Genomic DNA, 19,397 nt, shown 5'->3' with positions numbered 1-19,397 from the left:
AGACCTTGTATTTGATAGCACAAGAGGGTGACTAAAGGCAATAATAATTTAATTTTATATTTTAAAATAACTAAAAGTGTGTAACTGGATTATTTATAACACAAAGGATAAATGTTTGGGGTGATGAATATCACCTGTCTATCTTGATGTGGTTGTTAAGCATGTATTCCTATATCAAAATATCTCATGTACCCCATAAATATATATACCTGCTATATACTCACAAAAATTGACAACTAAGAAAAAAAAACCAGTCATGTAAACTGACACCTATAGTACCATTAATGTATCTTTGTGATGGAGGATAGTTGGTAAGAACATGAGCAAAGCAGGCATAGGGTTTTTAGCACACAACTAGTCACCACAGCTGCTCACCTGACTGCGCAGATCAGAGTGAGAAGATAAAAATCCCAGCTCCCAGCTCCTCTTTGGGTATTGAAAGAGTTGACTTAGAGTACCCAATAATCCAACCTTTTCAGGGACTTCCGAAGAACTGGTTTTATTTTTCTTGTCTTAGAGTATTGATGGCATCTGGCATATTCTAGATGCCTGTGGTGGTGGGGGTGGTGAGTATAATAAAGAAAGTGGGTTGAAAAACTTACAGGTTCGAGAAGTCTTCGGAATCTCTGGCCGGGCTGATTAGTGAGAACTTCTCCTAGACAAGGCTAGTCTTTAAAGAGTGGGAGAAGTGACTCCTTTGTCTAATATTCAGACAGCAACACAGAGAGGAAAGGGAACTAGAGAACCAGGCAGTGATGTTCCAATCAAAGAAGGAAGACAAATCTCTAGAAACCTACCTGAATTGAATTAAATGGAGTTATATAATTTATCTAGCAAATAATTCAAAATAAGCATCTTAAAATTTCTCACCAAGAAGTGGAGAATAATGCATAAACAAAGTGAGAATTTCAACAAAGAGATAGGAAATATTAAAAATGTACCAACAGAAATCATGGGACTATAGAATATAATAACTGAACTGAAAAATTCACTAATGAACTTCAACTGTAGACTAGATCAAACAGAAGAGAGTGTTAGTAAAGTCAGAGCCTGGTTATAAAAATTATTCAGTCATAGAAGCTGAAAGAAAACAAGAGTGAAGAAAGATTAAGGAACTTATGGGACACCACCAAGTGGACCAATGTATATATAAAATGGGGATCTTGGAGGAAAAAAATGATACTGAAAGCACATTTTAAAAGTTAATGCTAAAAACTTTCCAAATCTGGGTTAGGAAATGAATATATAGACCAGAAATTTGCCTCCTCAACCCAAACCCAAAAGAATAAACCCAAAGAAATCTATATGTAGACACTCTGTAATCAAATTGTCGAAAGCCAAAGAGAATTTTGAAAGTAGCAAGAGAAAAATGTCTTGTCTCATATAAGGGAACCTCCTCAAGACTAAAGGTAATTTTCTCAGCAGAAACTTTGCCAGTTAGATGAGAGTAGGATGATTTATTGAAAGTGCTAAAAGAAATAAACAAATAAACGACTACCAACTAAATATACTATAGCTGGTAAAAATATCCTTCAAAGAAAAAAGAAGAAGAAGGATTTTTCCAAACTAACGAAAACTGAGGAAGCTCATCACCATTCTTTCAATTTGCCTCTCAAGAAATGCTAACGGGAGTTCTTCAAGTCAAAAGGAAAGGATACCAACCAGTAACAGAATAGCATAAAGAGTGTGAAACTTATTTGTAAAGATCAATGTATAGGGCCGGACGTGGTGGCTCATGCCTGTGATTTCAGCACTTTGGGAGGCGGAGGTGGGTGGATCACCTGAGATTAGGAGTTCTGGACCAGCCTGGACAACATGATGAAACCCTGTCTCGACTTAAAATACAAAAATTAGCTGGGTGTTGTGGCAGGCACCTGTAGTCCCAGTTACTCGGGAGGCTGAGGCAGGACAATTGCTTGAACCTGGGAGGCAGAGGTTGTGGTGAGCTGAGATCATGCCATTGCACTCCAGCCTGAGAGACAGAGTGAGACTCCATCTCAAAAAAAAAAAAAAAAAAAAGATAAATGTATAGACAAATACAGAATGCTGTATTATTGTAATGGTGGACAAATCACTTTTAATTCTAATATAAAAGACAAATGTATTGAAAATAACTATCATTTAAAAATATAATAGATCCACACTATAACTTAATTTAAATTAGGAAATCAATAACAGTGTAGGGGAAAGAAAAAAGTGTTTGCATATGCTTGAAGTTAAATTGTTTTTTTTTTTAAATGTACTGTTATAACTGTAAGATATTTTATGTTAATCCCATGGTAACCACAATAAAATGCCTACAGCACAAGAGAAAAATAAAAAGAAATAAAGGTATATCAATAAAAAAAAATCAATGAAACACAAATGAAGAGAGCAAGAGACAAAAAGAGGCCGGGTGCAGTGGCTCACGCCTGTAATCCCAGCACTCTGAAGGGATAAGGCGGTGGGTCACCTGAGGTCAGGAGTTCAAGACCAGCCTGGCCAACATGGTGAAACTCCGTCTCTACTAAAAATACAAAAAAGTTAGCCGGGCGTGGTGGCGGCGCCTGTAATCCCAGCTACTAGGGAGGCTGAGGCAGGAGAATCACTTGAACCCAGGAGGCAGAGGTTGCAGTCAGCTGAGATTGCGCCATTGCTTTCCTGCCCAGGCAACAAGAGCAAAACTCCATCCCCCCACCCCCCCCCACCAAAAATCAAATCAAATAAAAAGAGAGACAAAGAGAGAAAAGAACTATAAGATAAACAGCAAACAACAAAATGTTAATAGTAAATCTTTTCCTATAAATAAACTTTTAAAGTTGAAATGATTAAATGTCCCAATCAAAAGACTTAGAGTGGCTGAATGGACTAAAAAATTATCCAGCTATGCTGTATCCACATGAAACTGATGTTAGATTTAAGGACACACATAGCTACAAGTGAAGAGACGGAAAAAGATATTTAATGTAAATGGCAACCAAAATCCAGCAAAGGTGGACACACTTATATCAGGCAAAATAGATTTTTAAGTCTAAAACTTTCACTAAACATAAAAAAGACGTTATGTGATGATAAAACAATCAGTTTCCCAGGACGAAACAATGATTATAAGTGCATATACCTCCAGCATTAGAGCATTTAAATATATATGGCAGATGAGCTTTATATGTTTATGATAAAGCTGAGGGTAGAAATAGACAGCTATGCAGTAATGGGAGGAGACTTCGATGCCATACTTTCAATAATGGACAGACATCCAGACAGAATATCAATAAGTAAACAGAGTACTTGAATAACATTATAGACTAAATAGGCTTAACAGATATATGTAGAACATCCAAACCAAGAGGAGCAGAATACAAAGTCTTCTGATGTGTACACGAATATTTCTTTAGGATGAGCACAGGCTAGGTCACAAAACAAATGTTAATAAATTTAAGAAGACTGAAATTATACCAAGTATCTTTTGTGACCACAATGAAATAAAACTAGAAATCAAGAGCAGAAGAAACACTGGAAAATTCACAAATATATGGAAATTTAAAAACACACTTACTTCTCAAGAACCAGTGGGTAAAAGAAAAAAATCAAAAGGGAAATTAGAAAATATTTTGAGACAAACAAAAATAAAAATGCAACATACTAAACATTTCTGAGATGCAGCAAAAACAGTTTTAAGAAGGGGGTTTATACACCTCAAAGGAGTAAAATGGGTGAAAAAGTAAAATGAAGAACAACCTAAGCCTAAAGTTAGCAGAAGAACGGAGACTGTACAGTTTAGAACAGAAATAAACACAATAGAAAATAGAAAACAATACAAAAAGCAAACCTAAGTGTTGGCATATTTTAAAGACAAACAAAATTGACAACCTGTAGCTAGACTAAAAAAGAAGATAGAATACTTAAATAAGTAAAATCAGAAATGAAAGAAGACGTACTTCAGCTGATCCCAAAGAACATACATATATATATGCACACATACACACACATATAGGTATATAAATATACATAAATATACTATATAAATATATAGTATATATTGTGTTATATATGTTATATATAATGTATTATATAATTTTATTATATTAATTTTATATTATATATTTTATATATCATATATAAATAATATCTAATATATTACTATATCATATCTAATATAGTGATATATAAATATATGATATCTAATATATTAATGATATGATGTATCATCATCTGATATATTAATGATATATCAATGACATATAATATATTAATGTATTGTATATTACATATTAATATATATAATATATTGATATCAATATATCAACATAAATTATATTGATATCAATATATTATATAATATAAATTATATTATCTATAAATTACGTCTGTCTATATATATTTATATACGATTGGATCATTGTCCAGAAACCTCTTAATAAAGAAAAGCCTAGCACCAGATGACTTCACTGGTAAATTCTACCAAACATAAAAGGAAGATTTAACATCAACCTTTCTCAAACTCTTTAAAAAAACTGGAAAAGAGGACTTACTTCCAAATTCATTTTATGAGATCTCAACATTACCCTGATACCAAATTCAGACAAATATACCACAAGGAAAGAAAACTACAGGTCAATATCTCTGAAGATGTAAAAATTTTTAACAAAGTACCAGCAAACTGAATTCAACAGCACATTTAAAGGATCATACACCATGACCAAGTGGGATTTCTCTCTGAGACGCAAGATTGTTTTAACATACAAAAATAATTAATATACTATGCCACTTCTATGGTCTAAATGTTTGTGTCACCCCAAAATGCATGCGTTAGTACCTCATCACCGAGGTGATGACATTAGGAGGGAGAGTGTTTAGGAGATGATTGGAATTAGTGCTCTTATAAAAGAGACCAGTACCTCAGTTGTGAACATCTCATCCTCTATTTATTAACCTCCCAATTTAAAGTATTTGTTATAACAACCTGAATGAACTAGCAGAGTAAAATCATATATATGTTATTTTAACAGATGTGGAAAAAGTGTTTGACAAAATTCAACAACATTTTTGTGATAAAAACTCTAAACAAAATAGGCATAGAAAGACATTACCTCAATATAATAAAGGCCATATATGAAGAGCCCACAGTTGACATCATACTTAAAGGTGAAAAGTTGCAAGTTTTTCTTCTGTGGTTTGGAACAAAGTAAGGATGCCCTCTTTTGTCACTTGTTGTTTTATTTAACATACTACTGGAATTCCTAGCTTGGGAAATTAGGCAAGAAAAGTGGCACTCAAATCAGAAAGGAAAAATTAGCATTGTCTCTGTTTGCAGATGCAGTTTTTATACATAGAAAATGCTAAAGACTCCATTAAAAAAAACATTAGGACTAATAAAGTCATTAAAATTGCAGGATGCAAATCAACATACAAAAATCAGTTGAGTTTCTATACAACAATCTGTCTGGAAAAGTAATTAGGAAAACAAGCCCATTTACAAGGCAACAAAAGCAGAACATATTGAGGAGGCAAAATACTTCTACACAGAAAACTACAAAACATTGATGAAATAAGATACAAGCAGATGGAAGATATCCTGTGTTCATAGATTGAAAGACTTAATATTGTTAAAATGTCAATACTGCCCAAAGTAATCTACAGATTCAATGTAACACTTCCTAATTTCAAAATTTATTCCAAAGCTATAGTAATAGTTAAGAAAGTGGATATGAAGTGTTCTCATCACAAAAATGATAACCATATGAAGGGATGCATATGTTAATTAACTAGAGTTAGTTATTTAACATTGTATGCATACTTTAAAACAATACATTATACATGGTAAATACACAAACTTTCCTCTATCAATAAAAAATGAAAAATAATATGTTACTGGCATAAAGACAAACACATAGAAAAATGGAACAGAATAGAGAACCCCAAAATAAATTCACACATATGTGGTCAAATTATCTTTGACAAAGGTCATAAAACTGAGAAAGGATAATTTCTTCAACAAATGGCTCTGGGACAACTAGATATCCACATGCAAAAGAATAAAATTGGACCTTTATATTAAATCATATGCAGATTCAACTCAAAATGGATTCAAGACTTACATATCAGACCTGAAACTGTAAAACTTCAAGACATTGGTATTGGCAATAATTTCATGAATATGACATCAAAAGCAGGCAAGAAAAGCAAAATAGGTAAGTGGGACAACATTGAACTAGAAAGTTTCTAACATTAAAGGAAATAATCAATAGAGTGAAAAAGGCAATCTAGGGAATGGAATAAAATCTTTGTAAACCATTTATTATATAAGCGATTAATTTCCAAAATATATAAGGAAACTTTTGTAACTTAATAGTGAAACCTAATTATCAGATTAAGAAATGGGCTAAAGTCTTGAATAAACAGTCGTTGAGACATGTAAATGGCCAACGGGTATAAGAAAAAGATGTTCATTGTCAGTAATCATCAGAGAAATGCAAATCAAAACCATAATGGGATATCGCCTCACACTTTTTAGTATGGCTGTTTTCAACAATCAAAACACAACAGGTGTTGGTGAGGATGTGGAGGAGTTGGATCTCTTGAGCACTGTTGCAGAAATGCAAAATAGTGCAGCAGCTATGGAAAAGAGTAAGGAGTGTTCCCAAAATATTAAAAATAGAACTATCACATAGTACACTCCTCCCACTTCTAGTATTTATCCAAAAGAATTAAAATCAGAATCTAGAAGAGATGTTAGCACTCCAGTGTTTATTGCATCACTATTTGCAATAACAAAATGTAGAAATGAATAAATGTCCTTTTAAGGATGAACAAATAAAATATGGTATGTACTTAACAATGTAATATTTATTCAAACTTAAAAAAGAAGAAAATCCTGCTATATGCAACAACTTGGATGATCCTAGGGACCTGATGCTAAGTGAAATAAGCCAGTCATAGAAGGACTAAAATTGCATGATTCCGCTGACGTAGTCAAACTCATAGAATTGACACTAAAATAGTCAAACTCATAGAATTAGAGGATAACATGGTGGTAACCTAGGGCTGGGGGCAAGGAGCTTTAGGGAATTGCTAGTCAAAGAGCATAAATTCTCAATTATGCAAGATGAGTAAGTACCAGAGATCTGCTGTACAACATTGTCCCTATAGATGATAACGCTATCGTACACTTAAAAACTGATATTTTGGCCTCGGGCCCTTTCTCCATCTTTCATGCCAGTAGCATAGCATCTTGCTCCAGTTGTCACATTGCCTTCTGTCTCTGTGGTCAAATGTCCTCTCTGCCTCTCTTTTATAAGGACACTTGTGATTACTTTTAGGGCTCATCCAGATAATCTAGAATAATCTCCTCATTTCAAGATCTTTGATTTAACCATACCTGCAAAGTTCCTTTTGCAATATAAGGCAGTAGTCACATGTTGCAGGTATTAGAATCTGCTTTTCTTTGGAAACTATTATTCAGCCTTCCATACCAGACATGCTCATTTATTTGTGACTTTCTTGCTACAATAGCAGAGTTGAGTATTTGCAACAGAGAACATATGGGTGCAAAATCTAAAATGTATATGCGTGGTGCTTTACAGAAAATGTTTGCAGTTCCTTGCCTCTAAAGAAGAAGCGCATGCCTTAAAGGAAAGGCAGTTCCTGACATTGGAAATCACTATTCCCTGGGAGAGCATTAAGTCAAAATTAAATCATGTCAAAATTAAATTAAATCAAATATTTCCATGTTTGTCTACTAATAGGTAGGATAACCATATTTTCTTCTAACAGCAGGGAGATTTTCTTCCACTGCTTCATATTACTGTAATCTTGATTCTGACCCACTGGAAAAATTACGCCTGCAGAATTAAAAGCAAAACAATATTTCAGAGTCAGTGCAGTACAACTTCTACATAGGATTGGTGGTACTTACCGACATTGTTTCCAAATGATATTTTGTCAAACAGTGAAGTAGCTAATTAAGCGGGGCACATGCTTATACAAAAGACTTTTTAGTTTTTTTTTTCCTTCTTCTTTTTTTTTTTTTTTTAAAAAAAAACCTACCACACTTTGGATCCACATTATGTCAGTCTTGTTATTGTAAAAATGGAAATTTAAATTTCAGGTTTACATAATGCTTATATTCCAAATGTCACCAAAACTGCTATAGACGTGCTTAAAACATCTGGAAATACAGTGCTCTTTTGCAAACTATAGTTTTTTATGGTGTTGCAACAATGCTGTTAGTAAACACAAAATTATATAATAACTGATTCCCAATTTGACAATACTGGCAAGAAAACATGCAGCCTTTTTGATGGAAGAAACTAGTGCATTTGACTGAGTCCTGGGTGGAATATTAAGAATTGTAGAGGTCATTGCATACCGGACTTACAGTAAAGGGAAAACAAAAGCTGACTCTTGTTTAGAACACTGTTCAAGCATTAAACACTTGGAGTTTGGATTTTCATACATTTTTATTTTTCAGCTATTGGCAGTTTAGAGACAATAATAGCCAGTACATATGTAGAACTTCCCATGGGCCAGACACAGTGCAAATGTTTCACACACATCGAGTCATTCAATCCTTTCAACTGGAGCTATTATTACCATTTTACAGAGGGAAAGTAGAGGAACAGAAGGACTAAGTAATTCAACCAAGATCAACCAAGGAGTAAGGATTTAAACCCAAGAATATAAACACTGTGTTCTTAACCATTATGCAGGGCTGCCTCTCACACACATTTTATGCCAAGTAGCTCCTGATTGTTGAGATACACAGGAGACATCAAGTGAAGTAATGAGAGAAGTCCTGAGGCGTCAGAGGAATTTTTTTCTAGAAAGTTCCGAGTCTTCTAATAAAGGGTTACATGTTATTATAATATACCAATATACCTATAATTCATTTCAGATTCAGCTTGTTAATTTTAGTCTTTCAATCTTGGCTGCACACCAGAATCTCCTGGGGAGCAATAAAAAAATACCAAGGCTTGGCTCTACTTCAGGCCAATTAAGCCAGAATCTCTGGGGATGGGCTCTGGATGTAGGTATTTGGTGAGAGCTCTCTGGGTGACATTAGCATGCCGCCAGGGTTGAGAACCCACCATAGGCTTTAACATGCCTCATAGATGTGGTGGCAAGACTGTTCATAATTTACTGCATTAGGCATTAGAGATGAGAACACTTTCAATTACCTGATTATTAATGAAGACTGGGAAACGTGCACTTGGATAAATGCTTATATATTTTGGATTCACTGGTAAATGTCTGAGTGCCTTGTGGTACCTTTAGCATTTTCCAGAGCCAGCAGTCTGAGACTATTAACATGGCTTGAACATCAGTGAGCCAGCTCCATGGAAAGAGATGGGAGAAATTCCTTTCTGGTGTTAATTCCAAATCTTACTTTGCCTGCCAACCTAGAAGTAAAGGGAATCTGTGTGTGGCTACTCCATTGGATTTTCTTCTCCTGTTATGCACCAGCCTGTTTCTACTCAACATGCTGCATGATCTGTTTCCTTTTATTTAAGAAAGAAAAGTCTTCCAATTCATAAGAAAAAGCACAAGGATTTGTGCAGACATTCCCAGCATTCTGATTATAGGTATGACACTGAACAGATTGACAGACTGTATTTCACTTCAAGCTCTCTGAACGTCTAGTACTGCCATAAGCTTGAGCATTTTTTGTCAATGATGGAATAAGCCTCAAGTAGTCCAGCCCTGCAGGACTTATGTTAAAACCGTTAGGGCTCATTAGCACAGTACAGCAAGCTTGTCAGATATAGATGATGCTGGGATTTTCTTCTAGTCCAAGTGGGAGCACGTGCATGCGCGCACACACACACAGAGTGAAAGAGTTCAGCTGGATGAGTCCTCCAGTTTATTAATAGCAATGAAAGGAATCATTGCATATGAATGCTTAAAAATACAATATTTTGTGAATTCAGTGTCATACAGTTTATTAATTCTGGGAGAAAGAAACACTGGGAGGTGGTCTTTCATCATTTCTAATCATGAATCATAGAACCTTGTTGTAGCTGGTTGGCACACTGGGCATCTATGTAAATTCCAGAGGTGTGCCTGGCCTTTATCCTTGGAGATGCCCTAATGTGAGGAGTTTCATTTGACAGCATCCTGGACTGTTGATGAAAGTAAGAAAAAGAGTTGACAAGATGATCTAATAGACCTTTTATGTTTCCTACTCCTTTTATTGGGTGGAAATAGCAAGCATGCATTCAGAAATGGACCCTCTCTTTCAACGGGTGAATAGAAGATGCCCCTATTTGTGCACTCTTACTCTACATATACTTTTATGCATGAATTTCCATCATTGTGGACCAGTAGAAAAGTCAAAGAACAGTAGAAATGCTGGGAATCTGGCCAGAAGTTAAATGTGCCCATAATAGGTCTTGGAGATGGAAGCGTTGCCCACTGTAGAATTCTTTCTTTGAATGGGAAGCTGCGTTTGGGCCAAAAAGTTTATCTTCCAGGCTCTCCTCATCTCTCAATACTTTTTTTCCCTAGTCGTCTTTGGAATGGACCCAACAACCTCTTCTTTCATGTGCATCAGACTTTGACATTTTCAAGAACATAAGGATCATTTCTATAATTGGGACAACATTGATTGTAAAGCAGGGTGGGGATGACACATCAGGGTCATTTCTTGACATTTAGATATAAGGACAGTTAGATGCTCCATCACTTTATTGTTGTTTTTGTTGTCCCTATGACTCTAATTCTAGAATGAAGACAAGATTGGTTCTCGCTGTTGTCCTCAATGGTGAGATATGCATGAGGTTATGTGAAAAGAATAATGAGATGCATGACAAGGGTCTAGCTACACTGTGGCTGTATAAGGTTAATCAGTCCAACAAAGCTGGCTTGTGTGATGGTTCCCAGAATGTGGTCAACAGGCATGGCTCTATTTTTCGTTTGTATTACATATTCTCAATTCCTATTCCTCTTTTAACAAGCTTATAGCAACTTTAAAAAAAAAAAAACATTTATTTTAAGTTCAGGGGTACAAGTGTAGGTCTATTACTAGGTAAAGTTGGTCATGGGCATTTGTTGTACAGATTATTTCATTGCCCAGGTATTTAGCCTAGTACCCATAGTTGTTTGTCCTGATCCCCTGCCTCCTCCCACTCTCCACCCTCAGAAAGGCCCCAGTGTGTGTTCTTCCCTTCTATGTGTTCATGTGTGAGATCGTGTCCTTTGAAGGGACATGGAGGGCGCTGGAGACCATTGTCCTTAGCAAACTAACACAGGAACAGAAAACCAAATAGCACCTGTTCTTCCTTATAAGTGGTAGCCTATAGCAACTTCTGACTGCTTTTTGGCTTCTGCTGAGGAGTTCTAATCTCTTCTCTTCCTTTGCTGAGATCATTCCTTCTAAACACCTGAAGTCTTCCTCTGCCAATCTGTGCTACTCTGATAATGACAGTGAACTCCACATCAACCCTTTCAAGTGCCGTTCACATCGGATCACTTATTTCCATTTGTTGTGATGCACAATTTAAAATCTTGATATAACATTTTGGAAGTAGTAGGTCATTTTGTGCATGTTTCTTCATGACTAGGTTTCAGTTTCCTTAAAGTCCCATGACTTCCAACCCCTCTCTCTCTCCTCAGTACAGAGTGAATGCTATGAAATTCATGATAACAAAATCATTTTTTTTTGGTGAATGAATCTGATGTGCTGAATAGAACTCTTAGTATTTCATAGAGAATGATACCAATGAACTTATACTACTGTATGTATAATACATATATTGATAGCAGTGAATTTATACTACATGTAAATGAAATGTTCGTTATATTTGTGTTTATGTATGTCACAGTGAATATTTTCTATATATAGTATAAATACATTTTTATATAGTATAAATACAAATACAATTAATGTCCATTGCTTACAGTCTAAAAGAATAAGAAACTATTCCGAAGAAAATCATGCTTTGGGCCCAAGTAAGCCTTACTAAATTTCCACAATTGCTTGTTTTGGAAGACTTCTGAATATACTTATTCAAACAATATGCATCATTGAATGTGTACTTGAGAGAAGTCATTTAGTCCAGAACATGTTATTAGGAAAAAATAAAGAAAAATGAAGAAAAACTTTAGGCATGACTTTATTAAACTATTTCCAACGCCTTAATAAAATGATTGTTTTTGAACTCTTAAAACATGATCAAGTTACTCTAAAAGCTCTTTTAAACCTTAATTTAACTTACAAGGTAACTTTGGAAAGATATATTAATGAGGAAAAGTTGTGAGAGAGGAAAGTTATTTTTCTAAAATTCACATTTCAGGCACGTTTTTAAAATATTCCCCTTTGAAGATTCACTTTCCTTTCTGAGTATTCAGTAATGGTTACTGCCTATAATGCCACATTTGAGAAAATGAGAAGGGTTTTCCAGCAAAGTAGCAGATCTTTAGGATTGGTAGAGTCACAGAACTGGTGAGGGTCCACCTCAAATTAATTCCCATGACCTGTGAGAATTACTCCACCTTTCAAAAAATTATTGTTTCTCTCTAAGAATAGCATGGTGAATTTAGTACCTAAAATTGTGGCTGTTTAGTAGGTTTCTATATAACTTTCTTAGAAAAATTGAAAATCTTTCTTAAAAACTTAACTGTTATGCCTGTGTTGTAATTAAATACTTTGTGTGATATTTGCCTTTCAAAAGTATTTCTTCAAGTTAAAAAAATTGTTTTTTATTTCTATAAGTTGCAAGGATAGAGGGATGAGTATTTTAAAATAAGATGCTTTCAGGGAGAAAAACTGCTTACTGTGGAACTAATGAGCTCATTCATCCTTGATATTTTACTTAGAAAAAAATTCGACAACTACAACACATTATATTAGCATATGTGTTTGTGTAATTTGGGTACTTGAAACCCATATTTGTACATGCAAAAGAGCTTTGGTCATGCAAACACATCTGACTTCACCATGAAAATATTTACTTATGCATGCAAACAAATGAAATTTCCTATGCATAAGCTGCACTGCCCCATACTTTCTTTTTTAGATAATATTTTTTAAAACACTTTTTTATACCAGACTTCTAATTATGCTAAACAAAAAAAATTACAGCTTGACCAATATGCCTAAGAAGAATATACACAATTCTACAATTTTCAAAATAATAAAATAGCATGTTACAAAATGGGTTGAACAAAGAAAACGAAGTATCTATAATATTAAGAATTGCTATGGTTACTTAGTGGAATAAAGCATACTTGGCTAAACAAATGATATCAAAACTGTAATTCTCATTATTCCATTTTCTACCAGTTTGGGAATGATGTCAAGTTCAACACATTCTGGAAAGTAGCCTCCTTAAATTGACAGGCATGGGTGGTCTAATTACTCTGAAAGGTAATCTAGTATAACATTGTTAAGCTCATTTAGATGATTCAGGTGGCTAATTTTGCTAGAGGAGATTTTCACTTCTGCTTAGTCTCCAACAGTGAAATGATCCAAGATGGACCTTGTCTTTTATTCTGTTGACTCAGTAACATCCTTTGATGATTTCACGTAGTTTGAGAAGAGTAAGTGTTTAATGATGAAGACATTATGTTTAAAAATTAACTGACGTTTGCCAATTAGTGTTCTGGGCTTTCACACCTTTAATCTGGTCTGTCCCTTCCCATCTGAACTCATTCCTCCACTGACTTTCCATTGGACAGCAAGCAGACCTGACTGCATGTGGGACATAGTGTGGCAGGGAAAACTGAACTGGATGCCAGGCATCCTGAATGCTGATTTCTATTCTGCTACTTGTAAGCAGGCCATTTGAATACCTTGGACCTCTATTTCCTAAGGGAAGACATTTCTGTTCTTTTACGTTAGCTAAATTGGTTCTTTCATGATAAGACCTTCAATATTCTCTAAGGGGGAAGGCTCACACATTTGCTAGATGAGCATGTACTCAGATGGGCAAAATCTTGTTGTTCTTAATTTACTACAACCAATTTGATTATCCTCATTAACAGTTACTTTATAAGTGGTCAGGGAAACCTAAATTGCAACCTGAAGTTGATAGAATCACAGTCCCTTCCAGTTTAGATAATAATTTTGGATGTATCAGTCTTCTTTGTACAAGTGCTTAGGAGTTTAGATTTTCTTCTCCTCTACCCTTCCTCTCCACATATGTGCAGGAAGGGAGAACCTCCATAGCAGTGTTCCCTGATCTACAAGGTGTCTTTTGAATCTTGCTGGTCTCTGCTAAGCAGGGACTTTCTGTTGTGGTCCCTGAACCCACAACTAGTGAAGCAGGACTGGCCCTATCTGTTGTGTGGTTAGCATTCTAGTACCCATTACTGAAGTCCTTGGGCTCAACTATTTGCCAATTATGGTGACATTTTTAAATATTGTGCCTTTTTAAGTCTGACTCCCCTGGAGGCCTCTTCCTGTTCATGTTTTCTGTGCTGTGTTCTGGGCACATAGAATCTTATATCACCAATTACTCTGCCACTTATTCTATGAAGATCATGAAGAGCCCTGCAGATAATCTATCTAGTCACCTCTCCTAACCAAACCTAAACACGACTACTTGAAATTTCTCTAAAATACACCACAAAAAGCAACAACTGTTCCCCAAATGGCATTGAGTTCCCTCCTCACTGGGCTGGTATTTCTTTTGCATTGTTCCCTCTGTCTACCTACCATATTTCTATACCAAAAGGAAGAGAGTAAGAACAGGTCTGACTCTCCTCTCTTCTTTCCATTGAGTGTTCCACATTTTCTTCCTATTGAGACTTCTTCCCTAGATAGACCTTTTCTGCACTTTGACAATCACTGGCCATTACATTATGTCTTTGGATTTAATCTCAAGTCTGAAGAAACAGTGTGGGCATGGAGTGTGATGAGCTATAACTGTTACTTTGAGGATAATAATGCAAAATTATTTTATAAAAGAGAAAAAAGGAAGAAGCAGCAGAAGGAGATGGAGGAGAAGAGGGAGGAAGGGGAGGAAAAAGAATATTTGATGTGTGAAGTCATACCAATTTCCTGTTATCCCAAGGAAGACTGTATATTAAAATGGAAGCTGCTATTTATATTTAGCCATGAATCAATTTCCCCATGAAGTTTCAAGCAGTGAATAGGAGCCTTTTGAAGGAACGTATACTTAGCATGAATACACACGTAAATATGCACACACTGTTAATTGTTTTATCTTTCTTCCCTTCATATTCATCAGTTATGTTCTTCATGATAAAACTTTACTCTTTAGAAAATAAGGACAGCAACAACAAAATTCTTCTGTGGAACTATACTGACAGCATGTCGAGCAAACCAGTTATGAGAGATTCTGTTGCCTATATGCTTTTGCAGAATTCTGCCTCTTCTAATAAAGATGTAAAGTCTGTTTTTCATGCCCTTGCATTTTGGTGGCATTTGTGGCTGGCTTGATGGATAGAATGCAGTGGATGTGATGTTGCATGACTTCTAAGGCTTCTAAGGCTTCTGTCTACTCTCTCTCTCTCTCTCTCTCTCTCTCTCTCTCTCTCCTTCTCCCTTTATTTCTATCACTTTTTCTTTCTCAAAACATTTGTCTCTGAAACTCAGCTACCATTCTGTGAGAAAGCACAGAGGCCACGTGTAGGTTTTCTCATTGGTAGCCCCAGATAAACTTGCAACAGAGAGTGATCATCAACTGTCAAAAATTTGAGTGAACAAACCTTCAGGTTCTGAGAGGAGCAGAGAAAAGCTATTTTCTCTAAACCTTGTCCAAATTTTGATTTCCGAGTAAAATAAACATGGTTTAAGAAGTGACCTTTCTTAGGCTCAGCAATATTAAATTGAAAGAATGAGATGAGAATTGTGATCCAGTAAGCCACTCCAACCATAGCAAGTTTGTATGTATTAAATAAACATGCAGAAATTGATTTGAAGGACCTGAATAACATGTGTTCAGTTAGATAGAGGCTCAGTCAAGACATCACTTCCATATTACTCTATGCTTATCTTTGCTCTGTGCCATGACCCCTGAAATGTTCATGGCTGTGTTTCCTAACCTACTTCACCAATTCTTAGTTAAACTCGGAAATAGTATGCTTACATGCACTATCTTTTCTATTACTACTGTTTTTGTATCACTACTATTTCTACTAATGAAAAATCAGACTGTCTTCCCATACCAGATGAAATAGTTCCAAAGACCTAAGAAAGAAACTCTTCAAAACAACAGCAGCAAGTAATTTTTAAATGTTAAAGACTTACTTCTTTAACATTTTTATTTATTTTAGGATTTTTATGCATGCACATTTATAGATATCTTTTTGATTATTTAGGCAAATAAAGTCTATTGGTATTTTGCTGCACATTAAATAGAGACTGTGATCCCACTACTCTTCTGGAATTGCTCTGAGATTGTTAATCTGGAAGAAGTCAGCATGAGGAGAAAGCCAGACTAGAGTAGAAGGTCAGAAAATAGGGTTATAAACATATCTGTACTTGTTCATTTTAAGTAGAATGTGAGCTAGTAAAATACAAATCTGTTTTAGAATTTGCCTAATTTAAGAAAAACACAAAATGAAAAATTCATTTTTTTCTTTTTTCTCCTGGGCAGGTAAACTTGAATAAATAGTAAAATCAACTGTATATCTAAATTTGGCTTCAGCAAGGAATACCGAGGTCTCAAATCACCTCTAACATTTTTAGTGTTTGCTATATCTTACTAGAGCAGTGCCCTCTATTTAATCCCAAAAGGATTTTTACTTTAATATGACAATTGCCCTTCAGTTTTTATAGTTGTTTATTCCTCTTTGATAACGAAACTGATCACCAGTTACCTTGCCTGATAATTTATCATTTTTTCAATGATTGAAAACTAAGAACAAACAAAAATGTCTATGCATTTCTGTTTATTCCCTAAGTAATTTCATCTGGTCTCATGGTTTTAATTAAATGCTATCTAAAAGTTGATGATTCTTCAAATGTATATGTAAGTTTTAACTAATTCTTTGGGAAAAAATCAAAATATTCAATTGCCTACATGTTGGTTATTTATTAGAATGTCAAAATCAATCTGTTCAAAACACATTATTACAGTAAAGGGACAAATGCTACTTCTAATAATATGTAGAAATGTCAGTGCCAAGTATCAGGAACAAAATGATGTTCCTGTTTTCTTTTATAAAACAATCAGAATGTTGGTCTGATATTTTACTTTCGTAATGATACAAAAAATGTGGCAATAATTACTATCCAAACAGTTACACTCCAGTCACAGATTGGAGATTCTTTTCTTCCGTTTCCTGTTTTCCTCTCATTATTTTAACCAGGATTTATTATTAATTACAAGGAGGAGCATCCAAAAACTAAATTCATCTCCCATATGAACTGATTGCATTTCCCTGCCACAAAATACACTAGAAACATTTGTCCCCAGCTACCACAACATTGTGGAGTTCCCATGTTAAAAAATACTTTTATTTATTAATCTCTTTAATACCAGCTTAATCTGCAAACATGTTTTGTAATCCTGTTTCATTTTAAAACCAGATTTAGAAATTTAATATTAAAACCATTAGAATGAGAGAAGTCATCTTAAGAACACTTGAAAAAAATTTTAAGAAGTAAAAGGCAGTGAAAGCATAACCAAGAACGTATCTGGAAAAGAAAAAAAAATGCAAAAAAGAAGTGGTCTGTGCTTTACTGAAATCATTTAGACTCTCTTTAGAGGACAAAGACAATCACTTCAAGTCTTCAGCAGATGAAGTTTACCCCAGGTCCACCTAGGAACTCAATTATTATTAGTACTAGTGATAATAATACACATACTGACTGGGCACGGTGACTCACGCCTGTAATTCCAGCACTTTAGGAGGCCGAGGTGGGCGGATCACAAGGTTGGGAAATGAAGACCATCCTGGCTAACACGGTGAAACCCTGTCTCTACTAAAAATACAAAAAATTAGCTGGGCGTGGTGGCGGCGCCTGTAGTCCCAGCTACTCAGGAGGCTGAGGCAGCAGAATCTCTTGAACCCAGGAGGCGGAGGTTGCAGTGAGCCAAGATTGCGCCACTGCACTCCAGCCTGGGTGACAGAGCAAGACTCTGTCTCAATAATAAAAATAGACATATTATGAAATATTTAAAATAATATCATACTTGAAAATAGTAATACATCAACAACCATTTAGCTGAGGGCATGACATTTACCAGACATATATGGCAAATTATTAAAATTAGTCCAGCAACCATAAGAAAAAGATATTATGACTATTTTACAGTTGAGCAACTATATTTCCAAGAATCTAAGAGTGACTTCTACAACCTTCAGTTTCCTTGAGCCCAACAAATATTTGTCAGATTCATGTGACAGAACACAACCAAGATGATACCATTTCTTTTCTCTAAAGTCAGGGGGACAGACAAAGAAAGAAAGAATGAGAGAAAGAAAGGAAAGAAAGAAAGAAGAGAGAGAGAGAAAGGAAGGAGGAAGGAAGGAGAAGAAGCAGAGGAAGAGGAGGAGGAACAAGAGGAGGAGAAGGAGAAGGAAAGGGAGGGAGGAATGAAGGAAGGAAGAAGGGAGGGAGGGAAGGAAAAAGGGAGGAGGAAGGAAGGAAGGGAAAGGAAAGGAAAGCAAAGGAAGAGAAGACTCTAGTAATAAACCTATAAATAACTTTTTTTTTTTTTTTTTTTTTTTTTTTTGAGAGAGAGTCTTGCTCTGCCATCCAGACTGGAGTGGAGTGGTGCAATCTTGGCTCACTGTAACCTCCACCTTCCTGGTTCAAGCAATTCCCCTGCCTCAGCCTCATGAGTAGCTGGGATTACAGGCACATGCCACCACGCCCGGCTAATTTTTGTATTTTATTTAGTTTCGCCATTTTGACCAGGCTGGTCTTGAACTCCTGACTTCAGGCAGTTTGCCCGCCCTGGCCTCCCAAAGTGCTGGGATTACAGGCATGAGCCACCACACCCAGCCAATAACTCTTTACAAGGTAGAGCTATCAAGCATGGAAAGAGTGATCAACTGTTGGGCAAGATTGGTTTGGAGATTTACTTTAGCTGACATTTGAACAATGATGATTGAGAATTTACCAACTGAATTGTGATTAACTTTTACCAAGTAACTAAAAATGATAACTTTTGTTTCTCCATTCCCAACATTTCTTAGCATCCCAACTGTGATGCTAAGATTGTAAGCCAAGATTGCACCACTCCACTCCAGCGTGGATGGCAGAGCAAGACTCTCTCTCAAAAAAAAAAAAACCAAAAAAAAACCAAAAAAAGTTATTTATAGGTTTGTTACTTGAGTCTTCTCTTCCTTTGCTTCCCTTTCCTTTCCCTAATAATTCTTAGATGTCTTGAGAATTGGGTCGCACTGGAAGGGTAGGGCCACTGGAGACAGCAGGAGAGGCCTCAGTGACGGTCTTCTCACAGACCTTTACATGAGTGGCCTTTGCTCCAGTGACATATCTCAGG

At 35.6% G+C, this 19,397-nt stretch overlaps 1 long non-coding RNA gene across 3 annotated transcripts in view; it reads left to right on the top strand.

Annotated features, from left to right (window-relative positions):
• Positions 1-19,397, top strand: part of LOC110742781 — a 64,181-nt gene that overhangs the window by 14,739 nt on the left and 30,045 nt on the right. For 2 of the 3 annotated variants that reach the window (XR_002520844.2, XR_002520845.2), the window contains 2 exons: positions 6,049-6,170; positions 7,563-7,707. The exons of the other annotated variant lie outside the window; for it this stretch is intronic. This is a non-coding gene — a long non-coding RNA (uncharacterized LOC110742781). Of the gene's footprint in view, positions 1-6,048; positions 6,171-7,562; positions 7,708-19,397 lie in introns of those variants that run through there. 3 annotated transcript variants of the gene reach the window in all.

The sequence above is a fragment of the Papio anubis genome, chromosome 4 (assembly GCF_008728515.1).
Source record: "Papio anubis isolate 15944 chromosome 4, Panubis1.0, whole genome shotgun sequence".
NCBI lineage: Eukaryota > Metazoa > Chordata > Mammalia > Primates > Cercopithecidae > Papio > Papio anubis.
Note: the sequence above shows the minus strand (reverse complement) of the source record. Positions and strands in the feature narration are given on the sequence as shown.